Source organism: Chiloscyllium plagiosum, chromosome 7 (assembly GCF_004010195.1).
Source record: "Chiloscyllium plagiosum isolate BGI_BamShark_2017 chromosome 7, ASM401019v2, whole genome shotgun sequence".
Taxonomy (NCBI): domain Eukaryota; kingdom Metazoa; phylum Chordata; class Chondrichthyes; order Orectolobiformes; family Hemiscylliidae; genus Chiloscyllium; species Chiloscyllium plagiosum.
This window is the reverse complement of record NC_057716.1, coordinates 90171832-90186739: the sequence shown is the minus strand read 5'-3', so window position 1 is coordinate 90186739 and position 14908 is coordinate 90171832.

The window sequence follows — 14908 nt, the reverse complement described above, 5'->3', positions numbered from 1 at the left end:
GTAAATCTTTTCTGAACCCTTTCAAGTTTCACAGCATTCTCCCCAGAATTGCACATAATATTCCAAACGTGGCCTAACCATGTCATGGTGAGCTGGCTGTAGATTGATCCACAATGCCATTATAACTACAGTGCTACAATTCATGGTGGTTAGGTACAATGTTATTGAAAAGAAAGTGTGAGGATTTTTGACCCAGTGAAATAATGCAATACATTCCTGTGTTAGAATGTCGTGCGCCTTGGAGGGGAATTCATAGGTGGTGGTGGTGGTGGTGTTCCTTTGGTCAGGATGTTCGCAAGCCATGAGCAGTACGAGAAATAGCAAGGTGGTTGGACAAATAGAGCGAATTAGAAAAGTTATATTCTTGTCATTGAGAACAAATTCCAATTTTTCCCTTAGGTTTCAATCTGTGAATTCAGAAACTCATTAATAAGCAGCAACTACCTTGTGTTCAGAGCTTTAACAATATTTTTCAGATGTGGACATTGCTGGCTGGGTACAGCATTTATTGCCCATCCCTAGTTGCCATTGAGAAGGGTGTAGTGAGCTGCCTTCTTGAACTACTGCAGTCCATGAGCTGTAGATTGATCCACAATGCCATTAGGAAGGGGATTCCAGGACTGTGAGACAGTGACATTGAAGGATGGCAACTGGCTTGGAGGGGAACTTTTAGGTGGTTGTGTTCCCATATAGCTGCTGCCCTTGTCCTTCTAGGTGGAAGTGGAAGGTGCTGCCTAAGGACCCTTAGTGAATGTTTGCAGTGCATCTTGCAGATAGTGCACACTGCCACAACTGAGCATTGACGGTGGAGGGAGTGGATGCTTGTGAATGTGGTGCCAATCAAGCGGGCTGCTTTGATTGTGATGGTGTCAAGCTTCTTGGGTTTTGTTGAAACTACACTCATCTAGGCAAGTGGGGAGTATTCCATCACATATTTCATCCTGATATGTGCCTTGTACATGATGGAGAGGCTTTGGGGAGTCAGGAAGTGAGTTATTGAAGCATTCCTAACCTCTGACCTGTCCCTTTAACCATTGCATTTGCATGGTTAACCCAGTTCACTTTCTGGTAAATGCTAATGTCTGAATTAGGGAGGGCATGCATTCTTGACCATTACAGAGACAAGAAGGAAAGAATCATTCACAAGTAAACCATCTTCCTCTGTAACAATTTAGAAAGAATGTGGTTGGGGAAGAAGGGGGAATTCATCATTTAAAATGCACTCGCTATGACTGGAAACTGACTTGGGACTCACCCACACTGATGATGTTTGTACCACTTGTTTTAAAAAAGCAGTGCCTTAATTAGCCCATGAATTTCTGACCCAACAATTATTACCAATGTTATCTGCAATGGGCTGGAAGTGAAGTGGACAGCGAAGGTTACCTCGGATTATAATGGAATCTTGATCAGAAAGGCCAATGAGCTGAAGAGTGGCAGATGGAGTTTCATTCAGATAAATGCGAGTTGCTGCATTTTGGGAAAGTACAGCTTAGCAGGACTTATACACTTAATGGGAAGGTCCTAGGGAATGTTGCTGAACAAAGAGACCTTGGAGTGCAGGTTGATAGCTCCTTAAAAGTAGAGTCATAGGTAGATAGGATAGTGAAGAAGACATTTAGTATGCTTTCCTTTAGTGGTTGGAGCATTGAATACAGGAGTTGAGAGGTCATGTTGCAGCTGTACAGGACATTGGTTTGGCCACTTTTGGAATGTTGCATGCAATTCTGGTCTCCTTCCTATTGGAAGGATGCTGTGAAACTTGAAAGCATTCAGCAAAGATTTACAAGGATGTTGCCAGGGTTAAAGAGTTTGAGCTTTAGGGAGAGTTGAATAGACTAGGGCTATTTCCCCGGAGCATCGGAGGCTGAGGAGCGACCTTAGGTAGGTTTATAAAATCATGAGGGGCATGGATAGGGTAAATAGAAAAGCTCTTTTCCCTGGAGTGTGGGAGTCCAGAACTAGAGGGCATAGGTTTAGGATGAGGGGGAAAGATATAGAAGAGACCTAAGGGGCAACGTTTTCGCACAGAGGGTGGTACATGCATGGAATATGCTGCCAGAGGAAGTGGTGGAGGCTAGTACAATTGCAACATTTAAAAGGCATCTGGATGGGTCTATGAATAGGAAGGGTTTGGAGGGATATGGACCAGGTGCTGGCAGATGGGACTAGATTAGGTTGGGATATCTAGTCGGCATGGATGAGTTGAACCGAAGGGTCTGTATCTATGTTGTACATCTCTATGACTCTAATAATCAGAACTACTTGGAGATTGAGCTCAAACTTACAGCTCAAGTTTAAAATTCTCATGCTTCTGTTTAAAACCTTCATACATTTTCATCTTACCCCGGAACCTCTTCCAAACCTACAACATTCAGAGAGCACTGCAGTTTCTCAGTTCTGCTTTTCGGTGCGTCCCCAATTTCCCATTCATTGGCAGTGGTGCCTTGAGACGTCTATGCCCTGAGCCCCAGAATTCACTCCCTCTCCTTTCGGAAACTTCCTAAATCCCAGCTTTCTGACCAACAGATTGGTCACCTGTTCTACATATTCTTTTGTGGTTTGGTCTCAAATTTTGTTGGATAATCCTGGAACATTCAACTCTGCCAAATGTTCATTGGAGATTGCGTAATTGAAGAAAACATGTGACCTTCTGTGTTTGGAACCTATAAACCAAATACACAAATGAAGTATGAAAATAACAGCTTTCGCAGTGTTCTCACAGAGATGTCCAGAAGGAGGACATTCAACTTGTTGCATCGACACTAGGCAAAACTGATATGGGACATGATGAAGTGAGGGAAAACAAATTATTCCATAAGATCTCCCCAGTGGAATTTGCTGCCAGCCACCACACCATGGGAAAAGTTTAACCTTTACAGTTTAATTGTGACTTAGTCACAATCATTATTACATACCTCACAGTTGGTTAGAGACTGGAACATTTGGCTATGTGGAAACCGAGATTGCAATTGTTAAACAAGCAAAGCCACCAAGCAAATGGAAGATGAGTGCATTATTTGGTATTTTTTATAATTGACCAGAGGCAGGGCGGCATGGTGGCACAGTGGTTAGCACTGCTGCCTCACAGCGCCAGAGACCCGGGTTCAATTCCCGACTCAGGCGACTGACTGTATGGAGTTAGCACATTCTCCCCGTGTCTGCGTGGGTTTCCTCCAGGTGCTCCGGTTTCCTCCCACAGTCCAAAGATGTGCAGGTCAGGTGAATTGGCCATGCTAAACTGCCCGTGGTGTTAGGTAAGGGGTAAATGTAGGGGTATGGGTGGGTTGCGCTTCGCCGGGGTCGGTGTGGACTTGTTGGGCCGAAGGGCCTGTTTACACACTGTAAGTAATCTAATCTAATCCAAAAAATCTAATCTAATCCAAAAAGAAACGTACATGTCCTATCCTAATTATATTTCTGATCACAGTCCTAAAATGTTTAGTTTTGCAATGCAAGCTAAGGTGGGAGACTGTAGTCCACCAACATTAGGAGATCTGAATCAGATGCAAAAACCTTAAGTAATTGCACTATACTGGCTTGTAACAAAAATAGATCACCTTGCTTGAAGGGCTAATTAAAAAAAATACTCCCAATTTTAAGGCATTGAAGAACTCTTCTCAAGAGTCCTTTAAAGCTACTTTCTACACCCAAAGCAATGCTGTTGACTCAAGAAAGTAAATCGTAATTGCACCTTTCACTTGCTGAAAATCTTGCTGACTGATCATCAGCCATAATTGTTCATTTTCAGTTTGTGCCTGATTATTTTAACCCTCCATTCCTTGACTTGCATGTTGTAATGAGCCTTTGAAAATGGGAGGTGAGAGAGAATATTCCCCGAGCATTTTGTTGAAAACTTAGGTGGACTGGGAAAATACACTTAACACAAAAACCTTATTATCAATGCATCCTTCCATCTTCAGCTGTAATCAGCTATTGTCTATGCCAATCAGAATCGATTAAATCTTCTGATGCATCATCCAGAGTCTTGATAGTTCCACCTTTGCTGCCAAAACGCACAACTGCTTATTGTTTTATAATGAAAGGGGAATTTTTAAATCCCCAAAAGCCGAAGTCCCAATTTTTACATCAGGAATAAACATGCTCAAGCGAGCATCGTGGTTCCAAAAAAGCTATATTTTACCACCCACCAAATAACGTCCGATCTGAAGCTTTTTTTGTGAACAGTCTCATTGGAAAGTGTTAACAGGTGCCACATCGAGTGAGAACAGGCCTCTGGCCATGTGCTACATAAATGTAGACATATAAAAAATCTATAAGCAGCCTTCAAATGGTATCTTTGCAGATTTAAAAGTGATGTGTGAAAACAAAACCTTTTCACGCAGGGTGTAGTGAAGCCATGTGGTGGAGGCAAGGTCAACTAAGACATTCAAGAGGGCACTGTACAATTATTTGGAAATAAATAATGTGCAAGGATTTGGGGAAGAACAGGAAGTTGTTACTATGTAGCTATCCAGTAGCCTTTTAAATGTTCGAATTGTACCAGCCTCCACCACTTCCTCTGGCAGTTCATTTCACACACGCACCACTCTGCGTGAAAAAGTTGCCCCATAGTTCCCTTTTAAATCTTTCCCCTCTCACCTTTAACCTAGCCCTCTAGTTCTAGACTCCCCCACCCCAAGGAAAAGACCTTATTTATTCACTCTATCCATGCCCCTCAAGATTTTATTGTGTGATGTATATTTATAATAAATGTTTCTTACTTGGGAATGTGGATTGTAAGGTAGAGGTAAATGGGTTTCTGGTTTTCAGTTCTATGAAGGTGACTTTTATTTGTAAGAGTCAGAAAGTAATTTTCTTCAGCAATGAATCAAAACAGCATTTTCAGGAAATCATTGACTGAAGCTAAATGGCTGGACAAACTTCCTTGTGGGATAATTGCTAATGTATATATGATGTTGAGTTTTAATGACCCAAATGGATAGGCCAGAGTACAGAAGCATTTCAAATAACAAATAAGATCCACACCAGCAGAAGATCAGTTTAGTTTTGGCAATCATCAGGCCATCAAAACTAGAAAGAGACCTTTAGCTGTTTTAACAATCCAAATAGACAGGGCCTGAAAAAGTCTTGACTTACTTTCTTGAAGTTCAGTGAGTTAGTTGTGTCTGTGTCTGCTTGCCATAAGGAAAGACAATTTCAGAAAAACTCATGTTTGGCAAATGTGCAAAAATTCACTCAAACAAAATGCTTGTGAACCTGATCAGTTGAGTAATGAATTAAAAACTGAATAACAGAAATGTTATGATACAGAAAGAGGCCACTCAGCCCATTGTGTCTGCACCTGCTCTTTAAATGAATGTTGTTACTAAGTTCCAACTTCCTGCTCTATCCAAAACCCTCGCACATTATTTATTTCCAAATAATTGTACAGTGCCCTCATGAATGTCTTAATTGACCTTGCCTCCACCACATGGCTTCACTAATCCCTGCGTGAAAAGGTTTTGTTTTCACACATCACTTTTATTCCTTGTGCAAAGCACTTTAAATCAATGCCCTCTTGCTCCTCTTAGAGGCAGCAACAGTTTCTCCCTTTCCACTTTATCCAGCCTGTTCATGATTTTGAAAAGCCTTTCTTTTGTCCAAAGTGAGTAGCACCAATTTCTTCAATGCCGATAAAAGGAATGATACTTCATGGGGTGGGGTGAGTTGTGGTGCAATTTGATAGTTGGAGACTCCGATACAGGCTACATTTGTTTATTGAAGCTGTTGCAGGAACAGGCAGCTTTAGGCCATCTGGGATAATGCTCCGACAGACCTCAAGCGCGCATTGCATTTTTTAATTAATTCATCGGATGTGGGCATCACTGACTGAGTCAGCATTTATTGCCCATCTCAAATTACCCAGGAAGGTTGTACCCAGGAAGATTGAATTGCTGCAATCTATTTTGGTGTAGATGCCTCATAATGTTGTTAACGAGAGCTGTTGAAGTTATGTGCACATACTCTTTCTCTAATCTTGTCAATTTATTACTACATGTTAAACTAACATGTGTCAGCCTACTTTGTTCCTGTGGTACATGCATCAACCATCATTCTTACTCATCCAAGCTTTCCCAATCATCTCACTGATTGTGTAGTCTAGGCTGCATCCTTCTCTCAATGACCCATTCCCTGACCTGGCCTTTTGCCCTAGTTTCATTGCTTATCATGTCTGGAGAACATCTGCCACTTCTATTGACATAGATTGATTCTTACAGCGCAGAAACGGCCTTCGGCCCATTAAGTCTGCACCGATGTAACTACTATGAAAGGCACATTAATCCCAATTTCCTGCAATTGTTCCATTTCCTTCAATGGTAAATTTCAAGTGCTCATCCAAATACGTTTTAAAGGTTGTAAGGTTTCCAGGTTCCACCACCTTTCCAGACAATGCATTCCAGGTGCCCACCACCCGCTGAGTGAATAGGTATTTTCTCAAATCCCCTCTGAATCTCTTGCTCCTTATCCTAAAACTGTGCCCTTTTCTGATGGATCCCTCAATCAAAGGGTCTTGTCTCTCTTCACCCTGTCCATACCCCTCATAATCCAATACACCTCAATCATGTCCCCACTCAGTCTTCACTGCTCTAAAGAAAACAATCCAAACCCATCAAGTCTCTCCTTATAGCTCAATTTCTCTATCCCAGGCAACAACTTGGTGAATCCCCTCTGTATCCCCTCAAGGCTATCACAACCTTCCTATAGTGACATGACCAGAACTGCACATAGTATTCCAGCTGTGGTCGAACCAACACTCTGTACAACTCCAACATTACCTCCTTGCTCTTATACTCTATGCCATGATGATGAAAGTAAGCGTCCCTTTTGCCTTCTTAACTATCCTATTCATGTGCTCTGCTGACTTCAGGGATCTGTGAAAAATTATTCTAAGATCCCTCTGTTGCTCTAAACAATCCAGTGTCCTATTATTTATTAAATACTCCTTTATCTTGCTCTTCCTTCCAAAGTACATCACCTCACACATAAATGCCAACTGTCACTGCTTTGTCATCTACATCTTCCTGCAACTTACAACCATCTTCTTCACTATTAACCAATCTACCAACCTTGCTGTTATCTGCAAATGTGTTTAACATGCCCACCCACCCATTTTCATCTGCATCGTTTATGTATATAACAATCAATAAGGGTCCCAGTACTGATTCTTGGGGTACACCACTGGACACCAGCCTCCAGTCACTTAGCCTCTTACCACTACCCTTTATGCCCTACTACTAAGCCAGTTTCTGATCCATGCCACCAGGATTTCCCTCAATTCCATGTGCTTTAACCTTCTCAATCAGTCTCCCCCGTGGGGCCTTGTTAAAGGCTTTGCTAAAATCCATATCAACTACACCAACTGAACTTCCTCACCCACACACTTGGTCGCATTTTCAAAAATTTTGAACAAATTTGTTAGGCATGACCTCCCTCTGACAAAGCCATGCTGACTATCTCGAATTAACCCATGCCTTTCCAAGTGGATATTAATTCTGTCCTTCAGAATTTTCTTCAATTTTTTTTTTCCTGACCACTGACATAAAACTCATGGGTCTGTAATTCCCTGGTTCATCTCTATCACCCTTTTTGAAAAGTGGAATTACATCAGCCATCCTACAGTCCTCTGGAACTTCCCCGTGACCAGAGAGGAATTACAAATTTGTGTCAGAGCCCCTACAATTTGCTACATAGCCTCTCCCAGCAGCCTGGGATGCAATTCATCCAGGCCAGGTGATTTGTCCATTTTAAGCCCAACAGAACCTCAAATACCTCCCCATTTCCTCTGTGAAACTATGTAGGTTCTTCACAGACCCTTTTCCTGAATTCCATATCTACGTTCTCCTTTTCCAATCTAAATCCATCAAGTGTTCCTGCAATTGTTCCATTTCCTTCAATGTTAAATTTCAAGTGCTCATCCAAATACGTTTTAAAGGTTGTAAGGTTTCCAGGTTCCACCACGTTTCCAGACAATGCATTCCAGATTCCCACCACCCGCTGAGTGTATAGGAATTTTCTCAAATCCCCTCTGAAGAGAAGTATTCATTTAACACCTTTCCAATATCCTGAGACTTCACCCACAGATTGCCCACTTTGGTCTCTAATGGGCACTATTCTTTCTCTGGTTCACCTCTTCCCTTTAATGTGTTTATAAAATATCTTAGGATTCCCCCTAATCCTGCTCACAAGTCCTTGCTTATGACCCTTTTTTGCTTTTCTAATTGCTTTCTTAACTTCCCTCTTGCACTGCCTGTATACCTCTAGGGTCACAGCTGATTTGCTCCCTTTGGACTTCCTCAAAGACTTTCTTTTCTTCTTCATCCAGTTCCAAATTGTCCTAGATAGCCAGGATTTCCTGAAAATATTGCTTCAAGACTTCACACACCTCCCCCCACCACTGCTTCGCTGTAGACATACCCACTTACCCACAAGGAGTGGATCCCAGTCTATTGTGACCAGATCCTGCATTATTATAACAAAATCTGCCAGCCCCCAATCCCAAGTCATCTTTTGCAACCCATCCTTTTCCTCGTCCATAATGAATTCGAACTGTACTGTGTTGTGGTCTCTATCACTGTTCTGCTCTTTCTACTTACATCTTACTTTCCTAAGAGACAGTTCTAAAGTCATTTAATTCTGTTTGTCCTCCTTTTCAGCACTTGGCATAGCCCAAGGTATCCAATTTAGTACTATTACCTTATCCCTTATATTTCATTGCTCATAGATATTGCTCATAGACCAATAGCTATAAATATTGGTCATAAACATGTGAGGAGTGAGGTTTGTTGATTGCAAACAGTGCACACATTTGGCTTTTCGTGTTTGGCTTTTTGCGTTACAGTGTAATTTTTAGGTTGTCGACATTTAGAACAAATACCTGTGTTCTTGACAGTCATCCCACCTACACACTAGTCCTAGCTAAATGCTTAAGTTCTGCATTAGTTAGCAATTATGTTATACATCTGTATCATCACTCCATCCTTGATTATCACTTACAGTGATATCCCATTGATTCCATGCTAACTGGTGTAAAATTCCCTAGCTTTCTGCTTTTACCTTTCTCAAATAATGGTGTGATATGTGCAAATTGGATTCCTAAATTAAAGGAACTTTGTAAGATTATGTAAGAGCATCCAAAATATTTTCACTCAATTCCTTTAAACCTCCGCGCTGGAAAGCATCTGCCCTTGAAGATTTGTCACACTCTAGTGCCATTACTTCCTTCATTGCTGTTATGTTGTTTACATTAAATTGGATGAGTTCCTGCCCCATTCAATAACAGTTTCCGTGATAAGTTTGACGTGCTGACCTTTCCCTCCACCGTAAATACAGATACACAGTCATTAGTCAACATGTCTGCCAATTCCTTATTTTCATTGATCATCTCAACAGAAACAGAAATTGCTGGAAAAGCTCAGCAGGTCTGGCAGCATCTGTGCAGAGAAATCAGAGTTAACGTTTCAGGTAAAGTGACCTTCCACAGAACTCAAACTTCCTCAGTTTACAAAGGGTCTTGTTTCATTCGCTGTTTCTGTATCTTGTTGTCGATGAGGCCTGACCTCAGTCATTAATAAGATATTAGAGTCTAATATTAAGAATGAGACTGTGGAGTTCATGGAAGTTCAGGGTAAAATAAGGTTGAGTCAGCATGGCTTTGTCTAGATGCCACACAAGAGGCTACTAAATAAGACAAGAGCCCATGGTGTTAGGGGCAAATTCCAATGCTCTTATGATAGAGTTATGAACCAGTTGCAATGGAGAGAAGGGTGGTGAGAATTAAGGTTGTGCCTTTGACAAGCAGATTGTTGGGACTTCCGAATCGGAAGGTATTGAGACATAAAGAACATTCAGGTGGGGTATAAAGCCATAATTAAGAAATTGAGGCCAATGAATGCTGTTAGCAGTTGAATGCAGTGGCACTGTGGTTCAGTGGTTAGCACTGCTGCCTCTCAATACCAGGGATCCGCATTCGATCCCATCCATCAGGAAATGTATAGTTGGCAGATGAATTACATACAAAGTTGGTTTGACAAAACCAAGTGCAAATTGACTCCCATTTTACAATATGTGGATAATACTGAGTCCAAGAATCAAATTACCCATTGTGTCCAGGGATGTGCAGGCTACGTGGAATAGCCATGGGAAATGCAGGATTACAGGGATGGGGTGGATCTGGGTGGGATGGTCTACTGGAGGATCGGTGTGGACTTGATGGACTGAATGGCCTGCTTCCACACTGTAGGGATTCTATAATTCTCATAAGGGAAGGATGTACACAATGAATGATACATCCCGAAGGAGTGCTAAAGAACATTATGATGAGGTTGTACAGGACATTGGCAAGGCCACTTCTGGAATACTGTGTCCAGTTCTGGCCACCCACTATAGGAAGGGTATTATAAAACTGGAGAGAATTCAGAAGAGATTTACCAGGATGTTGTTGGGTATGGAAGGTTTGAGTTATAAAGGAAGGCTGGATAGGCTGGGACATAGAAGGTTGAGAGGTGACCTGATAGAAGTTTATAACATTATGAGTTGATGGTAGTTGTCTTTTCCCTAAGATGGGAAATTTCAAGACTGGGGACACATTTATAAGGTGAGAGGAGAGAAATTTAAGAGACATAAGAAGCACTATTTTTAACCAGAGGGTGGTTCGGATGTGGAATGAACTTCCTGAGGAAGTGGTGGATGCCGGTGCAATTACTATTTTTAAAAGGCATTTCAATGGATACATGAATAACAAAGGATGTGGGGCAGGAGAAAGCAGGTAGGACTAGTTTCATTTGGGATTATGTTCAGCATGGACTGGGTGGACTGAAGAGTGTGTTTCTGTACTAGGGACCTTGATGTGCAAGTCCATAGATCTTGGAAGGTGTCAACACATGTAGATAGGGTGGTGAAGAAGGCATGCAGAATGCCTATCTTTATTAACCAGGGCATAGAATATAGAAACAAGAAAATCCTGTTACAACCTTATAAAACATTGGTTTGGCCACAGGTAGAATATTGTGTACAGTTTTGTGTGGAAAATCCCTTATTCCTGGTATCATTTGAGTAAATCTTCTTTCCACTCTCTCCATGGCTTTCGCATCCTTCCTTAAATAAGGTGCCCAGAACTGAACACGATACTGCAAGTGTGGTCTGACCAAGATTTGTAAAAGTGTAGCATAATTTCCTTGCTTTTACAGTCGATGCCTCTATTTATGAATCCAAGGGTTCCATAGGCCTTCTTAACAACTGTATCAACTTGCCTGGCTACTCCCAGAAACTCAGGCAAGTGAACCCTGAGGTCCGTCTGCTCCTGTACTTCCCTCAAAGCTCTACCATTGAGCCTGTATTGTCTCTCCATGTTGATTCTGCCTAAATGCATCACCTCACATTTCTCTGCATTGAAATGGTGTCTGCCCATTTGACCACCACCTCAAGAAAACTAAAATTAAGAGCTAACCAGACAAGTTTCATCCTAATGTGCACAAACATCAGCCGCATCTTTTTTTGTTATTCACTCATGGCATGTGGACACCGCTGACTGGCCAGCATTTATTGCTAATAAGAGATGGTGGTGAGCTGCAGTTCACGTTCTGTAGGCTGACCCATAATACCGTTAAGGAGGGAATTCCAGGATTTTGACCTAGCAACAGTGAAGAAATGATTATGTTTTTCCAATGGTGAGTCTCTGGAAGGAAACTTGAAGGTGGTGGTATTCCTGCTGCCCTTGTCTCTCAAGATGAATGAATGATTTTATCGTCACTTGTAGTTTACCGTGAGAAAAACAGTAAAGAACAGTGAAAAGCTTTTCCACTTTTGCCAAGAGGTGCCACCAACCAACAGTGAAGTCTCCAATCCTCATGTGCCATCTCTTGCCACCGGGCCCACCTTGTCGATGCTGCTGTGATGCTCTTCTGCCACTGCTTCATTTCTGCCAACAACGAGATGACTGATTTTGAGGCAACATCTGTTGCTGCTAGGCCTACCTCACCGACATCACCTCCACCATGCTCGCTTTAGTGCTCAATGTCAATCCCATCCTCTGTGGGCCAACGGCATTTGCTCAAATAACTGCCCAGCTTCACCTCTCTGGAAGAAATAGGTGGTATCGCCTTGGCAGTGGCTGCTGAGAGGAGGCTTGGTTCCTGGGTTTCTGGATACTATAGTTGGATCAGCGCAGGGCCTCCTCTTCCTCTTCTTCCTTGCATCATCCACACCGGGTCCTGCTGCCAGGCTACGTCGTTCATGCCCAGGAGTATACATGGAGGAATATTCATTCCACAGGAACGGGCTTAAGTGGCAAAACTCAGCGTCTTCTCCACAACAACATGGTGGCAGGCCATGTCATTGGTGGGTCATTGGTGGATGTACATTGTCATGGATTGGAAAGGGCTGTTGAAGTTTTGGTGAATTTTGCAGTGTGAGTTGGAGATAGTACACATTGCTGCTACTCAGCATCAGTTGTGAAGGGATATGGTGCCAATCAAATGGGCTGCTTTGCCCTGGATGATGTCAAGCTTCTTGAGTGTGATTGGAGCTGTTGTATTCATCCACACAAGTGGGGAGTAATCCATCACAATCCTGACTTGTGCCTGGTAGATGGTGGACAGGCTTTGGGGAGTCAGGAGGTGAGCTATTCACTGCATTATTCCCAGCTTCTGGCCTGCTCTTTTAGCCACTGTATTTGTGGCAAGTCCAGTTGAGTCTCTGGCGAATCCTGGTACCCCCAGGATGTTGATAGTGGGGGATTCAGTGATCGTAACATCATTGAACGTCAGGGTGCAGTGATTATTGGCAATGGTCATTGCCTGGTATTTGTGTGGCATGAATGTTACTTGCCAAATGTCAGTTGAAACCTTGATATTGTCCAAATCTTGTTGATTTGAATATTGACTGCTTCAGTATTAAAGGAATTGCGAGTGGTGATGAACATTGTGCAATCATCAGTGAACATCCCCAATTCTGACCTTATGATGGAGGGAAGGTCATTGATGAAGCAGCTGAAGATGTTATGGGCTGTCACTCTCACCTCACCTCTAGAATTCAGCTCTTTTGTCCATGTTTGAACCAAGGCTATAATGAGGTCATGAGCTGAGTGGCCCTGGCAGAAACCAAACTGGGTGTCACTGAGTAGGTTATTGTTGAGCAGATCTTGCTTGATGGCATAGTTCATGTAACCTTCCATCACTTTACTAATGATCAAGAATAAACTGATGAGGCAGTAATTGGCCAGGTTAGATTTGTCCTGGTCTTATGTACAGGACATACACAGGCAATTTTCCACATTGTTGGGTAGATGCTAGTGTTGTAACTTACTGGAAGAGCTTAGATAGGGGAGTGGCAAGTTCTGGTGTACAAGCCATCAGTTTTATTGCCAGAATGTTGCCAAGGTCCCATAGCCTTTGCAGTATCCAATGTCTCCATCCATTTCTTGATATCACATGGAATCAGTACTTGGGAGCTAATGGAGGAGGCCATGATGGATTATGCACTTGATGATTCTGGCTGAAGATTACTGTGAAAGCTGCAACTTTATCTCTTGCACTGATGTGTTGGGCCCTTCCATGATTGAGGACGGGGATACTTGTATAGCCTCCTCCACAAGTGAGTTACTTTATTGTTCACCACCATTCATGATTGGATGTGACTTAGATCTGATCTGTTGGTTATGGCTCACTTAGCACTGTCTAGCAGTTGCTACTAATGCTGTTTGGCAGACCTGTTTGGTAGCTTCATCAGGATGACATTTCACTTTTAGGTAAGCCTGATGCTCCTGGCATGCCCTCCTGCACTCTCCAGGGTTGATAGCGTGGTTTAATAGTCACGGTTTTGTGGGGGGATATGCCAATCCATGAAGTTACAGATTGCGCTGGAGTACAATTCCGCTGCTGTTGATAGCCCACAGCGCCTCATGAATGCCCAGACTTGAGTTCCTAAATCTGTTTGAAGTTTGTCCCACTGAGTGCAGTGATAATACCACAAAACATGATGGAGGGTATTCTTAATACGAAGGTGGGACTTTGTTTCCACAAGGACTGTGTGGTGGTCACTCTGAGCAATACATCATGGACAGATGTAACTGCAGCAAGCAGGTTAGTAAGAATGAGTCAAATATGTTTTTCACTCTTGTTGATTCACTCAAACACTTGCCATAGACCCAGTCCAACAGCTATGTCCTTTAGGACCTGACTAGCTTGATCAATAGTGCTGCTACCAGGTCACGTTTGGAGGTATACACTGAAACATCCCACCAAGAGTACAAAACAAAATCATACAGAACTCCATTATTATCTGATGCAGAGCAATATTGGACGAGGGAGGTTATCCTAGAACTGTATAAAATTTTAGTTAGAACGTAGCTAGAGTTGAGAATAATTTGGATCACCATATTTTCAGAAATGTGATTGTATTAAAGAAAATACCAAGGGGGGATTACAAGGATCTTGTCAGGAATGGAGAAGTTTAAGTAAGAGATAAGATTATTTAGGTTGGAGTTGTTTTACAAGAAACACATTAGATGTAAAGGATCCTTTGGTTTTCATTGCAGTTCAGATCAAGACCAGTTTCTTGGCACTAATTCCCAGCTATATTGTTCACTGTCAATTAAATGGATTAAAAAACAATTAGCTTCAGGTAAAGTCTGACTGGCCTGAGGCTAAATTTTCAAGGTTTTCTGAAGGACAAAATACAAACTATGTGAAGTTCTCCACAGAGAGTCGAGTGGAGAACACTGTAACTTCTAATTATATGGTTGCACAACATGGAAATGATGCTGTGACTGAATATATTAACAATCATGTGAGGACCTAATGATTAATTTACTATTTTTTTTAGTTTGATTGGATGTGTTCTTCGAATCTAATGAACAGACCTTGTTGGCTACTCAGCAGCTTTGGTAATAGCATGTCAACTTAAATGT